We start from the raw sequence: 13,645 nt of genomic DNA on the forward strand, positions 1-13,645 counted from the left end.
GCAAGAGCGAGACCCCGTCTCTACTATAAATAGAAAGAAATTAATTGGCCAACTGATATATATATAAAAAAAAAAAAAAATTAGCCGGGCATGGTGGCGCATGCCTGTAGTCCCAGCTACCCGGGAGGCTGAGGCAGAAGGATCACTTGAGCCCAGGAGTTTGAGGTTGCTGTGAGCTAGGCTGACGCCACGGCACTCACTCTAGCCTGGGCAACAAAGCGAGACTCTGTCTCAAAAAAAAAAAAAAAAAAAAACTCTATTGCTAGGCCAGGCGTAGTGGCTTAGGCCTGTAATCCTAAACTCTCTGGGAGGCCCAGGCGGGGCAGATTGCTCAAGATCAGGAGTTCAAAACCAACCTGAGCAAGAGTGAGACCCCGTTTCTACTACAAATAGAAAGAAATTAATTGACCAACTAATATATATAGAAAAAAAAATTAGCCGAGTATGGTGGCACATGCCTGTAGTCCCAGCTACTGTGGAGGCTGAGGCAGAAGGATCGCTTGAGCCCAGGAGATTGAGGTTGCTGTGAGCTAGGCTGACGCCATGGCACTCACTCTAGCCTGGGCAACAAAGTGAGACTCTGTCTCAAAAAAAAACCCCAAAAAACTCTATTGCTATGTGTATTTTTATAAAAAGAAGGCTGTTATAGTTTGGATTTTCCCCCAAACAGACCCTGAAACAAAGATTTGGATGCAAGTAGTTTATTTGGGAGGTAATCCCAGAAATCCAAGCACTATAAGGGAGTGAAAACAAAGTCAATAAAGGGTTCTTTGGGTAACTGGGGCAGAATCTCACTGGGGAATCTCAGGGAATACTACTACTCAAAAATGTGGTTCATGCATTGGCAGAATCAGTAAATCCTAGGAGCTTAGTTAGAAATGTAAGGATGGGTATGGTGGCTCACTCTTGTAATGCACTTTGGGAGGCCAAAGTGGGAGGATCGCTTGAGGTCAGGAGTTTGAGAGCAGCCTGAGCAACATTGTGAGACTGCTGGACATGGTGGCTTGGGAGGCTGAATGAGGTAGGAAGACGGCTTGAGCCCAGGAGTTTGAGGTTGCAGTGATCTATGACAACACCACTGCATTCATGCCCCGTTTCAAAAAAAAAAAAAACCAAAACCAAAAAAACAGAAAAAGAAATGCAAACTCTTGGGCCCAGGACTATGTATATTATGAATCTCTCTAGGTGATTCTCATATGCTAGAAAATTTTGAAAACCACTATAGTAGAACATACCTCAGAATTGCTCCACTAAGGTATGAGGAACTGGAGTATTTAGCTACTAAATCTCATCTCTCATTGGTTGTGGATTGTTCCCGTTAAAGTTAACTCGGCTGGCCCTTTCAAACAAAGAGATAATCAGGTATGAGGTAGGAAGCTCTGGGCCTGTACAGAATCTGTCTACCAAAGTTGTAGTGATCTTTGGGTGGGGTAAGAGGATATGGGTAGGGCACAGATAAGATCTGGATAAGGGTTCTTTTTTTTCTACTTTTTAATCTGATGAGCTTACGGACTAGACATGGATAAGGGTTCTTATCCTTCATCAGATTCTCAGGTTTGTAAGTCTGTGAGCCCTTCAAAAGGTTAAGGACTATATTCATGGCTAGGTATGGTGGCTCATACCTGTAATCCTAGCACTCTGGGAAGCTGAGGTGGGAGGATCACTTGAGGTCAGAAGTTCAAGACCAGCCTGAGTGAGAAGGAGACCCAGTCTCTACCGCCCGTGGTGGTGCATGCCTGTAGTACCATAGTCCCATCTATTGGGGGGGCCTAGGCAGGAGGATGGCTTGAGCACAGGAGTTTGAGGTTGCAGTGAGCTATGATGATGCTACTGTACTCTAGCCAGGGCAAAAGAGAAACTGTCAAAAAAAAAAAAAAAACATAAAAAGGACTTGCATTTCTTAGAATGCATCCCTGTTCAAAAAAAATTTTAAATATAAATAAAAAAAGGACTATATTCCTTTAACAAATGTTTATTGCGTGCCTACTGTATACCAGGTACTGTCAGGCGAAACAGGTACAAAAAGTAACTTTCATGTGAAAAAAAATTTTCAGTTAACCATAAAATGATAATTAAATGCCTTTTCTTAAAGTTGGAGAAAAACGTTCACAGTCTGCTAGTCAATAGCTCTGAAAACCCAGAAACTTAATTTCTTCAGGCTCAGAACAAAAAATCATGATGCAAGCTTATTTATTTATGGGGATCCCAGGTTGGTTGTAAAATTATCTCCTGAGTAGAAAAGTCTACTTAGAAGTCAAATTATGATCATAAGTTGCAATGTGGCTTAATGCATTCAACTGTACCCTTGTACAGAATCCAGCCAGAAAGCTAATTCTCAAGCTTTGACATCCCCTTGCCCAGGTACTATTCTTCTGTTAAAATATTCTTTCTTCAAAAATGTTCCATACATTTGAATACCATGGATCACAGAGGCCATACATTGGTAGCAAGCAGAGTTAACTGTTTATCCTGCTGATAGACATTTTCTGTTTGCCATCACTGTGTTTTAAAACTCAAGAGAGGTAGCCCTTTTAGACAGGAACTTGTAGTCTCAGGGTGTCCTAGTCTCCCCTACTACCTACTGTTTTGCTCCAGGACATCTTTCATTGTTACTTGCCTAGCCTCTATAGCCATGTGAGTTAGCAACTTCAAGGGTTTCTTTTACATGATCCACACACCCATGATACCACTCCCCACCCCACACAGATTGCTCAATCATTACTCTAGAGTCCAGGTCAATGCTGTTCAAAACTGTAGTCACTAGCCACATGTGGCTCATGAGCTCTCAAAATGTGCCTACTGTGAACTGATATGAGCCCTAAGTATAAACACCAAATTTTGAAAACTTAGTACTAAAAATATGTAAAATATCTCATTAATAACATTGTTTATATGTTGAAATGGTATTTTGAATATGTTGGGTTAAATAAAATGCATTACTAAAATTGATTTTTTTTTTTTTTGAGACAGGGTTTTGCTTTGTCTCCCAGGCTGGAGTGCAGTGGCACAATCAGCTCACTGTAATCTTGAACTCCTGGGCTAAAGCGATCCTCCTCCGTAGGCCTCCCAAAATGCTGGGATTACAGTCCTGAGCCACAGCACCTGGCCCTAAAATTAATTTCATGTTTAAAAATGTGGCTACCAAAAATTTTAGATTGCATAATGTTGCTTGCAATGTATTTCAACTGGACATCACTGGTCTAGACTTATGCACCTTATGAGAGCGATTTAGGACCTTTAAGAGTTGAAAACGTATTCTCCATTATTTCTATTCCTTTGTTTTAGTTTCACTCTTCCTTGTTGATCAGCGTTCTTTTTTTTTTTTTTTGAGACAGAGTCTTGCTTTGTTGCCCAGGCTAGAGTGAGTGCCATGGCGTCAGTCTAGCTCACAGCAACCTCAAACTCCTGGGCTCAAGCAATCCTCCTGCCTCAGCCTCCACAGTAGCTGGGACTACAGGCATGCGCCACCATGTCCGGCTAATTTTTTCTCTATATATTAGTTGGCCAATTAATTTCTTTTTATTTATAGTAGAGACGGGTCTCGCTCTTGCTCAGGCTGGTTTCGAACTCCTGACCTTGAGCAATCCACCCGCCTCCGCCTCCCAGAGTGATAAATGTTCTTTAAAACCACTTTCTGGGCCTGGTGCAATGGCTCACCCCTGTAATCCTAGCACTCTGGGAGGCTGAGGTGGGTGGATCGTTTGAGCTCGGGAGTTCAAGACTAGCCTGAGCAAGAGCCAGACACCCCCCCCCATCTCTACTAAAAATAGAAATTAATTGGCCAACTAAAAGTATATAGAAAAATTAGCCGGGTATGGGGGCACATGCCTGTAGTCCCAGCTACTCGGGAGGCTAAGGCAGCAGGATTGCTTGAGCCCAGGAGTTTGAGGTTGCTGTGAGCTAGGCTGACGCCATGGCACTCACTCTAGTCTGGGCAACAAAGCAAGACTGTCTCAAAACAAAACAAAAACTACAAACAAACCAAAAACTCCCTTGCTCTTCATTTAGTCTGCATTTACAGTTGTCTGTGAGCAAAAGGAGAAAGCCCTACAATTAAATGTTGAAAAAGGCACCTGGTAAGGGTGCATCCACAGGCAGCAAGCAACAAGTGCAAGGTTCAAATCACACACCAAAGCCGTCCCCTTCCGCATCCAAGACGAAACACCTGTGCTTACGTTCAAAAAAATTTTTTTTGTAACTTATTTCCTTTTTTGGTCTAGAGAACTGATGGGGCGGGGCACCCGCGAATAAACATTTCTGTTATGCCAAATACCATTTACAAACCAGGAATGGGTTGGAAGAACGGATGAAAACTTGAACGAAGGAATGAGAAGATGGGAAAGGTCAATTTCTAGCTTGCCTTCTCCATCTCCAACTACTCTGCCTGTATATGGAAAATGCTGGAGAGACGACCTCCAGCTAAAGGCGACACTATGAGTTTGAGGCAGTTGGGAAAAGGCCATATCCCTAAAGTTATTCTAGTGTAAGGTCAGCCATAATAACTTTCCCCAGCTCCGATGGACCGTCCGGCCTGCAGTAGTATTGCGACTCTTAGCCTGCTCAAGCTTCATCTTAGCCCGCGCCCCACCTCCAAACCTTTCCGGACTATCCCCAAAACGCCTTGCGGCCGCCATTTTAAACACTACTATCGCGAGATATACTTAGCAGCCTGCAGCCTGACTCATTTACTTTCTTGCGAGAGTCTCTTTTCGGCTGTTCTCGCCATAGTTGAGGAAAGTGTCGCGAGAGCTGGTTGCCTTGGCTCCCCGTAGCTATAGCAGCCGCGGCGGTTAAGTATGCGGCGGCGGGAGCAGTGAGTGCGACACCCTCAGGGGGGCGGGGCCGGAGGTAATGGGGTGCGGGAGGGTAGTGCCTGGGGAGGGGGGCGTGTGGGGAGGGTTGGGTCGCGGGAGGAATCGACCTGAGTGTGACGTGTGGGGAAGGACCCAGGTCCTGTGGCTACAGGGACGGGGCGCCAGTCTGCGCTGGGGCACGCGGCGAGGGCTAGAGCTGCTGGGAGGTCCAGGGGGAGGGACCCGGGTGTAGTGAGGTTGAAGGGGCACGGGCCCGAGCTTGGAGGGTGTGTATATTGGGAGCAAGTTGTTTATTTACCCTGACTCGGAACTGGATAAGGGACCGGGCTACATCGGGGAAGAAGTGGGAAGAAATGGGGTACAGCGAGGAGGAGGGTATGTTGCATGGGAGCACAGAGGTTGGGCCCAGTTTGCTTTTCACTGGCTAGGAAGGTGGGGAGAGAAGGGATCAGACCTTTGCAGCTCTCCGGCTCCGCCAGAGGCTGATCGGGTACAGCGCGCCAGGACCTGGGTCCTAAATGGCATGGCGGGAATGGTGGCGTCCCAGACCTTCACTGCCTCCCTTCCCTCTTTCCAGAGAAATTCCAGACGGGCACTCTGAAAGGGGAAAACAGAGTTCTGGTGAACTAGTATTAGTTGGGAAGGTTCTTTTGGCGGAGACTAAATGGGGCAATGAATGATTGCTATTCTAAAATAAAGCGTAGTGTGGGGGGGCGGAAGAGAGATTCTTGAGAAGAAAAACTGAGGTTGTTTCCTCTGTAGTGTGTTGAATTGGAAGAAGTGGGTGTGTGCTAAGATAACGTTTCTTACCAGATTCATTCAAGTGTACAATTCCTTTACGGTGTACTTATGAAATATATGCAGTGTAAAATCAGTTTAGATGATACAGCGAAGAAATGTGCAGGACGACATTTAAACCTTCCGCAAATATAACTTTAAAACTAAGTGTTTGTATTGCAGCAACAGGCTGAACACTAAATCTAGGGATAGTTTTAGTTACTTGGATGTAAAACCTAGTGTTCCTAAAGTGTGCCTATTCAGGATATTTGCTTTTTAAAGAAATGGATGAGGTTTTATTTTGGGAGATGGAACATGTTTTGAATATCTTGTCAATGTGGAAATAGTTGTATCCCAGAAGCTAAAATCACTGACAGGGAAACATTTAGTCTCTGAGTATTAAGGACTGTTTGCTGGAGACAAATTTGGACCACTTTGCTTGTTAACTCTTATTTCTAGAGAAAACAGTGGCTTCAAGTGAGGCATAAAAATAATTTATCCATTTTAATCTTTAGGTACAAGCTTTCCGATCATTTTTCTATCTTATGTAGGTATAAATTTGCAAGGGATAACCTTTTTTTTTTATTACATAACGGGATTTTCCCATGTTAAGGTTCACAAATTCATTAATTAGAATAATGGCTTTTTAAATCCTTCTTGAGCTGACCTTTTTTTTCTTTTTTCTTTTTTTCCCACCCCACCTAACTCTGTTGAGCTGATCTTAATGTGGTTAGTCATTGAACCCATTTATTTGACATATGTTAGAGTAAAACTTTTAATTTGTAATGTCAGTAGCTAAACTTTAAAGTAGAAGTGCCTTTCTAAGGCAAGTTAAAACTTTGTGTGGTGGTTGGATCCAAAAGATTTCTGCATGAATCCAACAAGCTTTACTGAGTTCCTATTATGTATAGAGTACTGTGTAAGCCATTGCAGGGGAAAAATGATTAATTAATTCATTTATCCATTCAACAAACATTTATTGAGATCTATTTTGTGCCTGATTATTAAGCCTTCAAAATACAGGTAAAACTTGATCTCTGCCTTGGAATTGCTCAAACTTTAGGAGGACACACTGATAGAGAAAAAAATAATTACAATGTTATAAGCACAATACCGTGTTTCCCCGAAAATAAGACAGGGTCTTACATTTATGTTTCCTCAAGAAGACACCCTAGGGCGGGCGCGGTGGCTCACACCTGTAATCCTGGCACTCTTGGAGGCCGAGGCGAGCGGATTGCTCGAGGTCAGAAGTTCAAAACCAGCCCGAACAAGAGCGAGACCCCGTCTCTACTATAAATAGAAAGAAATTAATTGGCCAACTAATATATGTAGAAAAAATTAGCCGGGCATGGCGGCACATGTCTGTAGTCCCAGCTACTTGGGAGGCTGAGGCAGCAGGATTGCTTGAGCCCAGGAGTTTGAGGTTGCTGTGAGCTAGGCTGATGCCATGGCACTCACTCTAGCCTGGGCAACAAAGCAAGACTCTGTCTCAAAAAAAAAAAAAAACCAACAAAAAAGAGAAAAATTTGCTAGGTATGATGGCTAATTTTTTAATTTGTATATGTTTACAAACAGGGTCTCGCTCTGTTGCCCAGGCTGGAGTGCAGTGGCCTGATCATAGCTCATTGTAACTTTGAATTCCTGGGCCCAAGTCATCCTATTGCCTCAGCCTCCTGAGGAGCTGGCAGCAGCTAATTTTTTTTTTTTTTTTTTAATAGTGATGAGTGTCTTGCTGTTGTTGCCCAGGCTGTTTTTGAACTTGGTCTCAAGTGATTCTCCTGCCTTAACCTCTCAAAGTGCTGGGATTACAGGCACAAGCCACTGCATCCAGCCATGAACTTCTAAGTGACTTACCCAAAGTCACATAGCTGCAATGTCCCAGATGTCCTGGTTTCCAATTAAGTGTTCCATGTATCCTACCACACTGCCAAATTATATTTAATAATAATTGCTATTATGTGGACTTATAGATGCTTTTGGCTAATTTTGGGAAACCAGTGTTGTCAGGAGGTTATTAATAGATGACAGGGTACAGACTGATTACTTGTTTACCTTGTATTGCACTTATACTTTCTACTGAGGATAAATGCATTCAGATAATTTATTCAAGTGCTTCCCATATTTGCTTCCTATATTTGGATTGGTATATTACTGTTGCGTTTTTCTGTGTCCAGTTACATTGTCAGGCCATGTTAATATTTATGTGTCTTAGAAAAAAGTGGAATTGTGATACATAATATTTTAAGGAAATACATGCAGATTTCCAAGGTGAGTCAGTGATGTAGTTTTCATTGACTTTATGGGACTTCTCCAGTTGGGTTAAAAACCGAAAGAACAGTTGATAATGTATAAAAACTGTGGTCTAAAAGCATTCTTTTAAAATATTTTTAAGAGACAGGGTCTCACTCTGTAGTCTTTTGCACAGGCTGGAGTGCAGTGCCCTGATCATAGTTCATTGTAACCTCCAATTCTCCCACTTCAGCTTTCCAAGTAGTTGGGACTATAGGTGCTCATCCCCATGCTTGGCTTTTGTTGTGGTTTTTAATTTGCATTCTTTTTAAAAATTATTTTTACAGCCGGGCGCGGTGGCTCACGCCTGTAATCCTAGCACTCTGGGAGGCTGAGGCGGGCGGATTGCTCGAGGTCAGGAGTTCGAAACCAGCCTGAGCAAGAGCAAGACCCCGTCTCTACTATAAATAGAAAGAAATTAATTGGCCAACTAATATATATATAAAATTAGCCGGGCATGGTGGTGCATGCCTGTAGTCCCAGCTACTCGGGAGGCTGAGGCAGGAGGATTGCTTGAGCCAGGAGTTTGAGGTTGCTGTGAGCTAGGCTGACGCCACGGCACTCACTCTAGCCTGGGCAACAAGCGAGACTCTGTCTCAAAAAAAAAAAAAAAAAAAAATTATTTTTACTAGGCCGGGCGAGGTGGCTCACACCTATAATCCTAGCACTCTGGAAGACCAAGGTGGGCGGATTGCTCAGGAGTTCAAAACCAGGCTGAGCAAGAGTGAGACCCTGTCTCTACTAAAAATAGAAATAAATTAATTGACCAACTAAAAATATATAGAAAAAATTAGCCAGGCATCGTGGCACATGCCTGTAGTCCCAGCTACTTGGGAGGCTGAGGCAGGAGGATTGCTTGAGCCCAGGAGTTTGAGGTTGCTGTGAGCTAGACTGATGCCAGGGCACTCACTCTAGCCTGGGCAACAAAGCGAGACTCTGTCTCAAAAAAAAAAAAAAAAAAATTAGTATTACTTATGAGGTTGAACAGCTTTTTATTTTATTTTTCATTTATTTTTTTAGAGACAGTCTCTGTCTTTCACCCAGGCTAGAGTGCAATGGCACGATCAAAGCTCACTGTAACCTTGAACTCTTAGACTCAAGAGACCCTCCCAAGTAGCTGAGACTACCGGTGTATGCCACCATGCCCAGCTAATTTTTTAATTTTTTGTAGAGATGGGGTCTTATTTGGGGTCAGCCTGGGGTTGCCCAGGCTGGTCTTGAACTCTTGGCCTCAAGTGTTCCTCCTGCCTCGGCCTCCCAAAGTACTAGGATTATAGGCATGAACTACTGTGCCCGGCCCATGATACAAATATTTGATGAAATAGAAGGCTTGCTATAATTTAGGGGGTCTGTTTGCTGCTGAACCATCAGTAACATGGATCTAATCAGGTCAGAAGTTAGGAGAGCTAGGTTAGGACCATCTAGAAGAACCTAGAAGAAATGCAGAATTAGGCCAGGCCTGGTGGCTCACACCTGTAATCCCAGCACTTTGGTAAACTGTGGTGGGAGGATCGCTTGAGGCCAGGGGTTGAAGACCAGCCTGGGCAACATAATGAGACGTAGTCTCTACAAAAAATAAATACCCCCTTCCCAGCCTCTGGTAACTATCATTTTGTTTTACTCTTTACCTCATGAGATCCACTTTTTTAGCTCCTGCATACGAATGAAAACATGCGATATTTGTCTTTTTGTGCCTGATTTATTTCATTTAACATAATGACCTCTGGTTCCATCCATGCTGCTGCAAATGACAGGATTTCATATGTACCACGTTTTCTTTATCCATTCATCTGTTCATGGACACTTAACGTTGATAGGATTGGCATTTTAACAAGATATCCAGGTGATTTGTATGCACCTGAAAGTCTAAGAAACAGTGATCTAATATGCAGTATCTAAAGGAGTGTGGTAACTTCAAGCCCAAAAAGTCTAATTTAGAAGTTGGAGCTAGTGCAGTATCTTGTACCTGTAATCCCATCTACCTGAAAGGCTGAGATGGGAGGATTGTTTGAGCCCCGGAATTCCAGACCAGCTTGGACAACATAGTGAGACTCTGTCTCTTAAAAAAAAAGTTGGGGTAAAGCAACAGAAGTTGAGATGATGGGAGCTATAGAAATTTAGGCAGGTACTAACATCATAGTTCTAGATGATTCACTTATTCACTGTAGGACCTGCTCAACAAGCTGGGAATACAAGGAACATCTTGCAGGAGAGAGGGCTGGCAATATCTTGGAGATGTGAGTGGTCACCAGCCAAGAGTTTGTCATTCAGAGCAGGAGTGTTAGCTCCTGCAGGAATCTAGATTAGCTATGCTCTTCAGTATGAAGGCCACTAGCCATGTGTGGCTATTAAAATTAAACAAAGGTAAAAATTCAGTTCCTCAGTCTTACACACCACATTAAAATTGTGCAGTAGCCACATCTGGTTATTATATTGGACAACTCAGATATAGAACAATTCCATCAATGCAGAAAATTCTATTGAATAGCACGGGGAGAAATAGGCAGAGAGACCAAGACAGGATGTCTCCCTTAAAGGCTGTGTCAACATGGCCAAGTGTAGATGTAGGTAAAGATCTGTGAGTTACTGGTTACACATGTAACTCCACCTCATTACAGCAATCTGAAGGACATCAAGAGGAGATGAGGGCCGGGTGAGGTGGCTCAAGCCTGTAATCCTAGCACTCTGGGAGGCCGAGATGGGAGGATGGTTTGAGCTCAGGAGTTTGAGACCATCCTGAGCAAGAGCAAGACTCCATCTCTACTAAAAATAGAAAGAAAAAGTTCTGGGAGCAGTGAGTTTCAAAGTGATTTTCCAGATATCTTTAAAAGAAATTCCAGAGCATTGGGAAGAGTAGGAATGGTTGAGTATGCAGTTGGGAAAATAATATGAAGTTAAATAATATGAAAATAATATGAAATAATAATAAGAAGAAAATAATATGAAAGGAATATTTAGCTAATAGAAAAGCAATATTGTTCCTGGTAGAAATAATACTGGAAATGAATTCTAATGTCCAGGTTAATGTGGAGCCAGTCACAAATTTTATCATATCTTCACTAAAGTTTTAAATTTTATCAATATTAAAAATATAGAGACATTTTTGATGTTTAATAAGAATTAGTGGAAAAGTAGAATTTACTTTGAGGTTTTTAATCTTTTCCTCCCGGAGAGTACATCTATAGCAGTGGTCCTCAAACTTTTTAAACAGGGGGCCAGTTCACTGTCCCTCAGACCGTTGGAGGACCATTGGACATTGCGGCACACATTCCACACATGCGCACTGTGGGCCTGGGATGAGTCGGCTGCTAAGCAGGACAGGCAGCGGGCAAAAACATCCGGTGGGCCGGATAAATGTCCTCTGCGGGCCACATGTGGCCTGTGGGCCGTAGTTTGAGGATAGGCCTGATCTATAGAAAAGGCGATTCAAATTCTATTATATTTATGTTAGGTTTGGGAACAGTTCCACATAGTAAATTGGTGAATAATTTCTTGTTTTCTTTTATGTCTTATATCAGACACACACATAAATATTTATATATTCAGGAGATATGATTGTGGTATATACAAAAATGTTTTTAGTTCTGTATTACTCTTACTAGAATTTTTCTCATTTCTTTCAGTTTGGCAATATAAATATTCTCTGTAGACAAGTGGCTTTTAAGGAAAGCTATTACATCCATTACTTAGCTTTTTACAAATAGGAAATCTGGCCCTCTCATTGCTGCTATGAGGCTAATTAGCTTTTCCAAAGCCCATGTTTCAGTACTTTGGCACTTTGTGGTAGGAGTACCTTCCTGTATCAGGTTGAAAGCAAGAAACATCCTACAAAGCACATTTTTTCAAATAGCATTTGAGTTTTTAAATGAAAATAGAAGCTGAAGGTGAGACTGTATTGGACTCTTGCAAAATATATTTTTGTCAGTCTTATGACCTGTGTATAGGTTCATATTTTTCTAAGATGTGAAAGATAGGTTTCTAATATGAAGCTGTCAGAAGTCAGTGGCTTATTTACAATTCTTGGAAGAAAAATATTTTCTCCTGAGAAGTTTCTGAAGAAACATCTTTAGATAATGAAGTAGTTTCAAAATTCATTCACTGTGGAAACTTATTTGTGTGCTATTATCTTATTTCTGACCTGGGCTCAGCTTTTATTTCTCTGTGCAGATCCATTTCCTTTGGTGGTACAGCCTGTCTTGGATGGTGACCCCAGTCAGAGCTGTATAGTGCCAAAAGGTGATCCTCTTTTGCCATTTATTTCAGCCCCTTATTTATCTTTACTTGCAGTCATTGAAAACCAGAAGGGTATTTATGAACAACAGAGAATTCCATGTTTTCCTTCAGTATAGGAGGAGCCCCAGAGAGAGGTAATATCATTTTTGTCTTTTGTTGTTGTTGTTGTTGTTTTTCCATTCTTTTTTTTTTTTCTTGAAGTTCATTAGGATATATTTTAGTCTTGGGTTTTCATCTTCCTGGGACCCACCAGGTCTAAGGGAAAAGTCAAGCTTATTTCACAGACTTGAAATAAGAGACTTTGTATTATAATTACAATATTAAGCTATAGACCCCTCAGTGTTTGAGAGTATTTACTGACATCTAGAACACATATTTCTAGGGTCCATGCCTTTTTATATAAATTTTAGAATGAGGTTTTATATGTTTACTTTAGAAAGCCTTGCTGCAATTTTGATAGGCATTGCATTAAACCTACCGATCATTTTGGGAGAGAACTGACATTTTTTATTATGTGAATCTTCTAAACTATGAACAAGTCTATTTAGGTTTTCAGCTTATCAGCATTTTGTAATTTTCACCATACAGACCCTGTACATGTTTTGATAAGTGTGATACCTGAGTATTTAATTTTCTCTGGGGTCACTATAAATGATAATATATTTTTAATTTCACTTTCTTCATTGTTAGTATATAGAAATATGATTGATTTTTGTGTTTTGGTCTTGTATCCTGTGACGTTGTTGTTACTTCCAGGAGCTTTTTTATAAATTCTTTGGAATTTTTTGACATAGATAATTATGTCATTCACAAATAAGATGGTTTTATTTCTTCTTTTTCAATCTGTATGCCTTTTATTTTTCTTTTTTGCCCTACTGCAGTGTCTAGAACTTCCAATACTATGTTGAATAAGAGTGGTGAGGGTGGACATCCTTGCTTTGTTTCCAGTCTTAGGGGGAAAGCATTTAGTATTTCACCATTAAGTGTGATGTTAGCTGTAGATTTTTTTTTTTTTATATCATGTTATTCTGTTTTTTTTTTTTTTAGCTGTAGATGTTTTATTAGATACTCTTTATCAAGTTGTAACCACATACTTCTAAAAAGTCAGCTGAAATAGTATTTCTTCTGCAGTGCTCTTTCAGATTACCCCAAGCAGAGTTAGTATTTACCCTCCATGTTTCAACAGCATTCTGCTTACACTATCATTGACACGTTGATTTGTGTTCATTCGTCCTTCTCGTCCCTTTCCTAGACACACATACCTTCTAGGCTATGAGAACAGAGGCAGTTTTATTCATTTTTTATCAATAGCTTATTACAGTGTACCTGGCACATTGAATTTCTTGATTGAATGAAGGAATGAGTGAATGAATGAACCAACAAGTGAATGAGAGACTCTCTCTCATGGGACTTAAGATAGTTTTAGTGGCCAGGGCGTGGTGGCTCACACCTGTAATCCTAGCACTCTGGGAGGCCGAGGCAGGCGGATTGCTCAAGGTCAGGAGTTCCAAACCAGCCTGAGCAAGAGCGAG

At 41.5% G+C, this 13,645-nt stretch overlaps 1 protein-coding gene across 3 annotated transcripts in view; it reads left to right on the plus strand.

Annotated features, from left to right (window-relative positions):
- The first annotated feature begins 4,706 nt into the window (after window positions 1-4,706).
- The window catches only part of USP54 (ubiquitin specific peptidase 54), a 135,478-nt gene continuing 126,539 nt past the window's right edge, over window positions 4,707-13,645 (plus strand). Inside the window, exon 1 of one of the 3 annotated variants that reach the window (XM_076010149.1) lies at window positions 4,707-4,848. The gene's annotated coding sequence lies outside the window, so the exon portion shown is untranslated. Of the gene's footprint in view, window positions 4,849-5,046; window positions 5,190-8,672; window positions 12,248-13,645 lie in introns of those variants that run through there. The other 2 variants (XM_076010151.1, XM_076010153.1) reach the window with 2 other exon arrangements.

Source organism: Microcebus murinus, chromosome 14, assembly GCF_040939455.1.
Source record: "Microcebus murinus isolate Inina chromosome 14, M.murinus_Inina_mat1.0, whole genome shotgun sequence".
Lineage (NCBI taxonomy): Eukaryota > Metazoa > Chordata > Mammalia > Primates > Cheirogaleidae > Microcebus > Microcebus murinus.